The sequence below is a fragment of the Zonotrichia leucophrys genome, chromosome 1 (genome assembly GCF_028769735.1).
Source record: "Zonotrichia leucophrys gambelii isolate GWCS_2022_RI chromosome 1, RI_Zleu_2.0, whole genome shotgun sequence".
In the NCBI taxonomy this organism is placed as follows: domain Eukaryota; kingdom Metazoa; phylum Chordata; class Aves; order Passeriformes; family Passerellidae; genus Zonotrichia; species Zonotrichia leucophrys.
Window position 1 is genome coordinate 62,571,820 of NC_088169.1, and position 9,030 is coordinate 62,580,849.

The window sequence follows — 9,030 nt, forward strand, 5'->3', positions numbered from 1 at the left end:
TGCTCCCATAGCTCAGCTCTGTGTGCAGCACTGTTAACCCTGCTGCAGATCCTAGGGAGCTTCAGACACATGTAGCCTTACTAGACATGTGCTGATCCCTTCATGGACCCAAAACCATACCAAAGTGAGTCTCAGGGCACACACTGAAGCCCATTCAGATCAGTGGGGCACAGTCACAGAAAGCCTTTCACAGTAAAGTTTTTTGGAGCCATTTTTGCCCACAGGTGAACCCAGCAAGACTGAGCAGATGAAGCAGTAGCTCCCACTAATGCCCACGTGGGACTTGGAAATGTGTCATGGCAGTGCTAAATTTTCCCAGTCCCACAGTGAAGCCAGAAGACTATCAGACCACACAAACTGGTGAAAAAAAAAGGTGGTAATGCTGAGTTTAGCAAGAAATGTTTTGGCCCTGGCAGTCTAACCCAGAAGCCAGACAAGGAACTTTCCTCTCTCCTCTCATACAATAACCAAATGGGTTAGTGTGTTCACCAAGTGAATTTGGCATCCACGATCCAGAGGGTTTTGTGCCCATCCCCACAAATGTGAGAGTGCATATCTGACGCAGAGGGTGGGCTCTGCTTCTGCTGAATGCAGCCGCTGTGCAGAACAGGGCACAGGACCCCTTGGCTAGGGCTGCACACCACCTTTGTGAGGAGCCCAGGTGTCCTGCTGCTTTCTTAGAAGGCTGGCTCTGGGCTCTGACAGCTACAGCATAGCAGTCATGGGTCTGTTATGGGTGCCACTCCTAAGAAAGAGTAGCAATATGTTTGTTGATACAACCCAGTGGTTTTGCCAAGCTTCATGGTAAATGTGAGAAGGATTTAATAAGATCTGATGACAAGGTGCACCTGATTATTTACGGCATAAAGGACAGGGTCAGACAAAACAGGCAGGGAGAGAGACTCTCCTGTTGAGTCATGAGGCTCAGAAAAGACCTCCTTTTGTGTTCTAAACTGTTCTAAACTCCTTCTTAGAAGGGAGTTTATGTGTACCTAATTCCAAATTTAGACTTAGTACACAGTTTATATCTGAAGGATTATATGTGCACAATCAATCTTTTGTGTCAGTTAGCTAAGATTTCAGAGTTTAGCATGCTATTATTCATTTACTGAGAATCTCTTGAGTCAAGGGATCTCTCAACTCTGAGGAGTAACCTTGAGAGCTACTGCTCAAAGCAAAGGCCCTGGCAAACAGTCCACTGCTCTGCAGGAGAGATCAATGAGCCCTGGCTGTTCACTATTTATGAAGTAAGATAATTGACTTCTTGTCATATTTGCATACCTGCTACAGAATTTAATTTCTTCCAAACTTGGCCTGAGTTGGACCTTGACAAACAGTATGGTTGGGGGTGTGCAATGACTCATTTAAAACTGCAGCTCTACTCAGGATATCAAGAACATAAAAGTGAAGTACAAGCCAACTGAATCTTGCATTTCCTAAGACCTTTGCATCTACAGTTGTAAGCTCTCCATTTAAGGATTGCACTGTTCACTTTGGTGTAGCTGTAGACACAGGAGTATCTACCACAAGGTCTGAGTACCTTCTGGAAACTTAGCTTTCCTGACAGAAAGCAGTTTGGCATATGTGAAACTGAGGCACAGGCATATTAAATTTTCTTTTAGGTTTGCACAGGAAGTATTGATAAATCAGAAACCAGTTTTGTGCAGGTTGACATATCAGAAACAAATTTGTGATCTTATGTCTTCTAGTGTGTTGGCTGTGCAACTGATCATGAGTTTATCGTATTATTTATCTCAGGATTTTTATTTTATTTTGACTGCAAAAGTTACTCATCTCACCTTCTCCCAAGAAGCTGAAAATTGCTTTCCTTCCATATAGTATCACTGCAGGTATCAAGCAAAAGAGTGTCCAATCTTCATTTGCAGAGCCCAACAAAAAGAGGGTACCAGGGCTCTCATCCATCTGCAAAACCAAGCGGGAGCCCTACCTTGAGAATTCAGTGTGGAGCAACTCCTAGGTGATCAGTCATGACCAAACCAGCCTTGATCACTGCTTTTCCTCAAGGTGGAAAGCTCTGGGAAGGTGTAGATGCCACATTCTTCCACTTTAAACCAAGGAGCTTGCAGGTGGAGAGCAGCAGAGCCCTGGACGCTGCGACCTGCAGTCCCAGGCAGCGCGTCTGCGCTAAGAGCAGGCAGCTGCGCTCTGCCCCAGCCCATGGAAATTAAGTGAAATCTTAGCTTAAAATGGCAATAATGTGGTTGTGGTAGACAGAAAGCAGTCTCTAGAAACACAGCTGGCATGGGAACAGACTGCATATTGCTTTTTAATTTCTGGAAGGCACCAATGTAACAAATTCATGACAGCCCCTCCCCTGTTCCCTAGCTCTGCTTGGAAATTTTTTATAGGACATTATTTTGTTCTCTTCAGCAGGGATTTTATGCTTGACATGGTGCACATAAACACTTCCTAGAAATGCTGCTTTTCAACAATTTTCATCTGAAAGTGGAGAAGTTAAAAATCTAGTTTACATAATTCAAATTTGATGTTCTCAGGATTGTTTCAGGTGTAAAAATCCCCAATTTCTGATCTTGCCATTGCTCCCTGGCATTCTGAATAGATTTTGTAATCAGTAAATGTAGGAGTAACTGAGGATGCTAATCAATCACTCTGATATCTATAAGTAGTGAAATGTGAATAATTTGTGTTGCTGTTGAGACTATTACAGTTTGGTGTCTCTGTTTGCATTTATCAGAGGCTGTTGGATGTGAATCAGAGGCTAGTTATTACAAACCAGGACTAATAACTAAAAACCCTCCTCTCTTTTTGATGCAGTTAAGTTCATTCTGGACCTCTCAGCCTTCTAGACCCATGCCATTGTAGTGAGGTGAGAACAGCTTGACATGAGCCTTCTGAAAATCATGCTGGAACTGCATGCCTCATCTCAACCTTGCTGTTCACAGGTGATGGTCCTGAGCAAGCTGGTCCAGAGCACTGTGTCCTGGTGACTGTAAACCTGAGGTGAGTAACTGGCATGGTGTTGTAGGAGTCTTTGCTGTGAAACAGGATGTCTCTAATAATTTGCTCTGAGTTGCTTTTGAATGACAATGGAGTATTAGAATTTGAGGCTGAAGGGAAAGCTGGAATAACTCAGTCTAACTACAATTTCCAAATAAAAAGAAAATATACATATGTATATATATATATAACTCAAGCTCTCTAAATTTTTTGTCTATCCCACACACTAATTCTAGTTTCAATCTCTGTTCAATCCCAAGTGAAGCTGAATTCATAGCTTGCTTTTAAAAACCTGATTGTCTCATTCATCCATGTGTTTTGGAAAGATGTGCCATATTCCTGAAGATTTGTAGGGTGTCATCCTTTCCAACCACATTATTAGTTCAGGATCTACAAGTTCCTGTGCATATTTACAGTGCCAAGGGGAAGTCAAATGTGAAAGAGAATGCAGAGCACCTTAAGACACATCTTTTATCTGCCTAAACCCATGTACTGGGGTTAGATTGGTAACCCTGTACCTTCAACCCCTTTAGGTTGTGTCATTCCAGTGGAGCTCAATAGAATTACTGTGGCCTAAAACTGATGGAATGATTAGTTGGCTGGAAATTAGAGTCAGAATTATTTATTTTTCTCATGTGCTATTTTACCTATTTAAAAATTTCTCTCCCTGTATCAAAATTTCTTAGTGGGAGGAAAAGTTATGAAGGATTTTGATTTGGAAGCATCCAAATATATTGCTTCAGTTTTGTTGTTCTAAATATGATATTTTAATATTGTTGTATTAATACTATTTTCTTATGAGCCAGCTAACCAGCTGTGATGCAAATTGTCTTATTCCCAGATTCTCCTGGGCAATTTATATCCACCATGACAGCATACCCAGAGGCAGTTTCAAGTTGAACTGAGTTGAAATAATATATTCTTGTTCAGCTAAAAAATAAACTGAAATATTTGGTTTGGGTCAAACCCATGTATTGAAGAAAATACTTTGTTGTTTTTTTTTTTTTTTCCAGAGGAAACCTGAATGCTTCAGGCAAAAGTGATTTGATTTTTCCTTGAATAAAAAGTTGATTTTGTGGAAACTTTATTTCCCAACAGAGGCTGAACTTTTGGGGAATGTCCCTAAACTTTTGTGCTGAAGCAATGAAAGGCCTCTGATGCTTTAAGGAGGAACTCTGCCTTATTTGAAAATCTATGCTTTATTTTAGTGAAACCTGAAGGGAAAGGTTCTTCTCCATATCTTGCTCTCAGCTGTAAAAATTAACTATTTATATACCTGACAACAACCCTTCATACCACAAGAGGCATCTGCAGGCATTTGATTTACGAAAACTTGTTCTACTTTGAATATTTTCATTTCAGTTCTGCTAGCTGATAGGTTGGCTTGCAATGAGACAATATTACGTTGTATTATGGTCAGCTGAGTTACAATTTGGCTGGTTTTTCTGTAGGTAAAATTTTACTGCATCCTGACACACATCACTGCAAAGTCCACTATATAAAGCTCCATATTCCATGCATTAATACCTGAACCTCTTCCACTATCTTTTTCCTCAGTTCAAACTTCCAAGCAGTAGTGAGCCTTTTCCACTTGATTTGCTTCTGCTTATTGCTTAAAGATGCACTTGCTGCCCACAATTAACACTGGTCATCATCCAAAGCCTGTCTCCTGCCAGCTGTTACCCAGTGAAACAGCAGCTTTTTAATGGGGTGACCAAAACCTATACACCATATTGCAAAGGTGGCTTTGTGGGACCTTTCTGCCACGACAGCATCATCTCTGGGGAAACTTACAGCTAAAAAGTATTTTATCAGGTGACAGACACTGCAGAAGAAGGTGGGGGCACTTCATCCTTTCTTTCTTTCCTTCACCTCTTCATGAAGCCTCCATCACTTTGATGATCAGTACAAAGGAAAGGGAAAAGAAAAGGAAGACAAAACAATTTCTGTTTTTTATGTGTGTTCCAGTCTGTGATTTGGCCATATTTCTCTCTCTGGGGTACTTTTTTACTCTGATTTCTTTAGTAGCCTGTAAACAGAAACGCAAGAGTAAAAGGAATCCATAACGACTTTCCTACATTTATGCTTGGACATTGATGGATGGAGAAGCGTTTAAGAGAAAAAGAATCAATTGTGAATCCAAAGATGTGGGTCATATCTTCTGGATTTGCAGCATTGCCTGGCTTCAGGGCTTAATTCAAATATATTTGTACTTTCTAGAAGTTCATGGGTTCACCAGTGTATGACAGACAGAACCACAGAGCTGTGAAATAGGTGAGCACCACAACAGTGATGAGTAAAATATTTTTACTTTCCATATATTTGGTAGAATCAAACAGCTGCTGCCCTGAAGTTTTACATGTATAAAAATATATATACATAAATAAATGTAGCTGCTATATTACATCTGACAAGTGACTGCTGTTATGTTTTTCCTCTGTTATTCCTATAATAGCACATTTTTCCAAGTTATTAAGTTACAGTGTGTAATTTGTAAACATCAAAATGGAAAACATTATGCGGTGCACGAATTAGCATGAATGTCTGTTATTGAATATGTGCTGTATTTCTAGAAATATGTAATTATTCCTCAATGGAAAACTTAAAATTTTAGCTATCAGGTTTTGCTTAGTTATATTTAACTGATTAGAAAAGCTTTAATGGATGGAAGCAAGAGTTCTGCAAAAGATATTCCCCAGAAGGTCTAATTTTGTGTGAAATAAGAAAAATTGTTTTCTTGATGCGTAATAGTCCAGCATAAAATCAAGGTTGTCTGGGCAATGTGGACTGGCAAGGAGGTGCAAAGAAGTAACACAGACACACTGGCTGCTGAAACCCTTAAATGTCAGTCATGATATTGTGACTTTGGCTTGCCAGGAGTATTGGTTGGCATTACCTGCTGGGATCCAGTTTACCTGTTCAAGGCAGATGTGCACCTTAATTGTAGGTGCATGGAGGAATAGATCTTTCCATGGAAAGGTGATTGATTGCTGCCTCTGATGCTGTGGCACTGAATTTAGGGCCAGTCTTTCAGCGAGCTGCTGAGCTGGATCCCACCCTCTACTCATTTCATGTAAGGTGGCAATTCACTTGTCCAGCTGTTGATTGTATCTTCCTAGGAGTGTCTGGTTCCTAAAACAGTGGAAACCATTACAGGTCCACGAAATGCAGTACAAAAATTATGTTACCTCCAGATATGTGAATTGTCTTTTACTTCAAGACACTCTCTGAACTAGTTGACTCAAACAGCTGTGCTGATATTTTTCTGTCTTTCTCACAGAATTGTTTTGCTATAATTTAAAGTGTTATGGGGGAAATGCAGCGTCTTTTTCATTTAGTGATGGAGCTACTTCCCACCTTCTTTTTCAGACACAGCAAGTGAACAGGTACTCTCTTCAGAGCCTGCAGAATTCTGCTGTGAAGGTCCCAGAGAGAGCACAAAGCCCAACAGCTTGATTTGCAAAAGGAGCTGTAATTATTTATCTAGTTTAATAGACACTGCTTTATCTGTGTTCTAGTTCCTAAATAACACTGGAATTCAAATGTTTTTATTTAGCACAATTAAGGCAATCAAAAGTATTTATTTAAAGCACTTAATCACTTAAAGAAACAAGTGGAATGCTACTAAAATAGAGAATAATTTTCCAGTGAAGTTTGATATCTCTGTAAACATTTTAGATGTAATTTTCTTCTTCATTTTTGAGTCCACTGAGGATCCAAATATCAAGTTTACTCTCAATTTCCACCTGGGAAGCAAAAGTACTGTGAATTGGGCTACAAGTGAAGAACCGATTGCTTTATGTAATTCAATTTATACCATTCTAACATATGTCAGAACACCACTGTAATGTGGAGTGCAATAAAAGTCTGACATGTTAAGAGTCTTTTAAGAAAATCCACACTCACTGGGCTTCTCCAGATTTTACACATCCATATTGTGCAAACATGAGCTACATCTGAGTATTACAGACATGCAGGGCAGGCACAAGAATCCCTGAGGGCACCTCTGATCTGAATGTTAAATTAGCTTTATTGAAGTATGTCTTTTAAATGAACTGAGCCTGATGTCTTTCTTGTACTGGAATATGCCATCTTAATGATGCTTCCTTGAGAGCTGCTGATGAGAGAAAGGAATGAGGGAACAGTCATTACCATTAGGAACAAGAAAGTGTTGAATGGTGAGTTATCCCCTCCCTTCCAACCACAAGTTTTTATAGAGTCTATTAATACCTTGTAGGGCACTGCAGCTTTCTGTGGTACATGCAGGGTCGCTGAGCTAATGCACACCCATAAATCCCAAATAGCTGCTGCTCTGCCCTGGTCATCTGTGAGAAAGTCCTAAGAGATGTGCTGGCACAACCCAGAGCAAGGAAGATATGTGTGTCTGGGCACAGAGTAGAACTAATGTGGATCAGAATACTTTTACTTCCCAAAACATGCATATTCCTCATGAGGATGGCTGCTAGAACATTGTGTAGCCCTGGCAGCTACCCCTTGTGAGATACCACCAAGGAAAGACTTCATCAAGGTTGCCAGTTCCATGGGTGCAAGGGCAGGGAGGATGCAGGAGCACCCTTGGGCTGGCCACAGGAAGGGTGGGAGGCAGCCTGGAAAGTCCAGACAGCGATTCCTGGGACATGTGGGCAGTGACTAACTGTGACAGAGCTCTCACATGGTGAGAGAGTCATGGGCATTTCAAAAAAGGGAGGCATTTCAAAGTGCATGTATGAAAGTAGGTGTTCAGTCTGATAAGGTGAAGAGATATCAGGAGCAAGGACTGCTGCATAGTGGCAGGACCTGCAGAACAGGAAGTGAAGGGTGTATAGTAAGCTAGAGAAGCATTTGGTGTTTGAGGGATGAAGGAAAGAAAGAAGAGAGGAGGAAAATGTGATCTGATGTGCAGGTCCATGAGTCAGGTATCAGGCATGCAGAGTCAGACGAGTCTTTGACAAAAACTCCCTTGTAAACCCAGGAATGACCCTTTCCCACATCCATGGTTTGAAGTTTGTTACTTGAAGTGCAAAAATTTGCAAAAAACAAAATTCCAAAAGAATCTTCATGTTCCATAGTTTTCTTTAAAATTTTAATGTGTTTTTGGCTTTCATACACTATCAAGTACTAATTTTAATGGCCATTTTTTCTTCAGTATTTCTTAGACTGTTTTGTTTCCATGTGTTTGTCAAGCATGTTGTAGAACAAAAACTGCTCCGAGTAACTTAGACCCATGTTTGTGCTAAGAGAAGGAGAGCTTGCCAAAGGACCATAGTGTCCTTTAAACCACTGGTCAATCAAAGTAGATGGAAAATCTCCTGTTTTCACTCTAACATGTTTCCAGGAGGAAAACAGCTTATCTTTGCCAGGTCCAGAATCTGGTCATTAGTGATCTTACTGCCGTTTCCCAAGGCACTGTTCCAGTGTACTCTCCTGACTGAGACTGACTTTTAATACCTGGAACAATTGAAATCCCATAACAGTCTAAGCAACAACAGTGAAGAACCTGCTTTTATAAAGGAAGGCTTGGAGTGGACATGAGTGCACAGTAGAAACTGTGTGGGTAAGAAGTCTTAACTAGTTGCACTGGTTATAATGAGGAGCAAATTGAGAACAGGGATTTGTGCTCTTTGAGTTGAAGAGGCTCCGGGTGCCAATGGAAGTCTCATCACAGACTGCTTGGCAGAGGTTGGAGCCTGTATGTTTATATGTGTCTGGTTTTATTTATAGGCAGTTTTGGGACTGCACAGTCCAAGGGAGAAAAGGCAGTGGGAAAAATGTATCTCCTTTCCTGGTTGCCTCATAGAGTTATTATGAACACAACTCACTTCTTACCAACATACTGTTTACTGAAGTCAGAAGTTGTGTGAAGGGCATTTGGGGAGTGAAAATGACAGAAGTGCCTAAAGCGTGTTGACTTTGAAGAGACATTTTCCCTGTAAGGAGAACGCTTCTGCCATTTGTACCTTATAGCTTGTGCCCAAGAAGCCCACCATGAGGGGAACAGAAATGAAAATGTTTTGTGGTGTTGGAAAATTTCAAGGCAATGAGACATACCTG